The sequence below is a fragment of the Nylanderia fulva genome, unplaced genomic scaffold, assembly GCF_048542155.1.
Source record: "Nylanderia fulva isolate GAGA-0341 unplaced genomic scaffold, ASM4854215v1 Scaffold466, whole genome shotgun sequence".
In the NCBI taxonomy this organism is placed as follows: domain Eukaryota; kingdom Metazoa; phylum Arthropoda; class Insecta; order Hymenoptera; family Formicidae; genus Nylanderia; species Nylanderia fulva.
Window position 1 is genome coordinate 4428 of NW_028190550.1, and position 2203 is coordinate 6630.

Below are 2203 nucleotides of genomic sequence, written 5' to 3' on the forward strand. Positions count from 1 at the left end.
TCTCCTCTGACGGTAACTAATAAAAACCCCACTCTTGCAGGGGGGCTTAAAATAAACTCTGTTTTAAACCAAACGATTGGCGTGGTTTTGCAAAACCCTGAGTCTCCCCCCCCCCCTCTTCCCAATCCGGCACCGACGAGCCGACCCGTGGCGTGGGGAAAGGGGCCCCTTTTTAAAAGGGCGCCCAAACAGGGAAAAACGACCTGACCGCTGAGACTCCGGTTCGAAATTCCATATGCTGGGGGGTTTACACCTAGAAAAAGAGAAAGCCCCCGTTATCTCGCCGACCGGCCCCCTCGACCCGGAGGGAGATTAGCGACCTCCGCCGCCGCTCAAAAACCACGTGATGGCTACCCCCCGACACGGGAGGTCCGTAACACCCAAGTACCTAGCCGCGAAGACCGTATCGGATGCACGGGGAACCCCCAACCCCCAAGCCGCCCCGGGCAAAGGCCCCTTTAAACCAAATACCAGGGGGGCGGGCCATTTCGAGAGAAAAGACCCCCTCGCGTTCCTCGAGCCTAGGGGAACTCATGTGGCCTAGGGGCCCGGGAAACCACCATCTTTTAAAAACGGCAAACCGGGCTGCAAAAAGGGCGAGGCCCTCCTGTGGTGGAGGAACCCAAGAACATTTGGCCCCCCTGGCCAAATTCCGAAATTTTTCCCCCCTCGCCCAATACCTGTCGCCCGGGATAACGAAAATTTGGGGCGAGAAATACAAGGCCGGCGAAAAAAGCCGGGGGAGGCTTTTCCCCTCGATCGCCACCGCCGTGCAAACCTAGCGTCGGGCCCGGGCGTTAAACACCCGAAAGGGACCAGCCGAACAGCTGTACGAAAACGCTGACCCAAGCTCCACTAACATTGTTAAACGAACGCACACCGTCTCCAACTATTAGCCGCGCCCTATGGGGGGGATCCACCGTCCCCGCCCCCAAAGAACAACTCGCGAGGTCTCCAGATCTACCGAGGCAAACCTCGCGCAGCCAATATGCCCTCAATTTGGGCTGGCGGTGCAACGCGGGGGACACCCCACTCGGGGGGCCGCCGCCCAGCACAAAAGTTCTTTCAATGCGGGAAGGAGGGCGTTCTAACACGGGCTCCCATCCCCGGGGGGAAAACGGTCAGGGGGGTCGAACCGAGGAGGCCCCCCGCCCACCCGCTCCAGTTAGAGTACACCCCACGGCCGCACCTTTACCCGGGATCCGCCGACTCACCCCCGGCGCTTCCCCCGACCCCGATCGGAGGTGTCCTTATAAACGCCCCCAGGCCCCCCCTTTCCCGAACCGGCCTCCGACCCCCCACCGAAGAACCGGTAAACCCTGGCCGACGCCCCAGGGCATCCACCTCCGGCCATTCCCTCCCCCCTCCGATGGGCCCTCGCTCTTTTCGCCACGTTTTCCAGGTTTTTGGATAACCTTACACGGGGCCCTCATGGGGGTCGCCCTGTGGGCTCGATTACGCTCCCCGGGCCGCCTCCGCACCCGATCGGCCGAAAAGACGGCCCCAATTTTTGGCAACATCCACGGCCCGATTATCGCCGGGATCTTCCCACGTTCGCCCGAAGAGGACCAGCGTTTCCCGGCAGTTTCTGGAAAACCGAGCTTCTTTTCAATCCGGCGGGGACCCACCCCGCGGCCAACACCGGATCGACACGACCCGGGGCCCCGAAAAAACAGGGGTACCGACCGGTATCCAGCCTGCAAGCCGCACGATACGAGGTTAACAAAATGCTGGAGGGGCCGGGGGTGACGAGCCCCCCGGCAGTGCCTGGATTTCCCCCTGGTCCTCGTAAAAAAAAGATGGGGGCCCCGGGTTCTGCGGGACTACCGCAACTAAACCCAAAGCTTCTGATAAGGACGCCTACCCATGCGCATATCCTCGCACGCCTCGAAAAGCTCCGTGGGGCCCATATCTATCTACTTTGGGACTTGAAGACGATATTGGCGGGTGCCACTAAACTGGGGCCACCGCCCCCCACCGCCTTTACGTTTCCCCCCGGGCGAGGACTCATAAATTTTGGTCTGCCCTTGGGTTGACCAGCCCCGGCCCTTTCCCGGTTGCGGGAAACGCCCTGGGCCAAATTGGACCCAATGTTTTTGGTCATCTCGACACATCATCGTGTCAGTCCTTCATTAGAGCTCATAGGGAAACACCGGCCGAATCTTCAGACGGCTACAAAAAAGCGCGCCTCCGCCTAAACCCC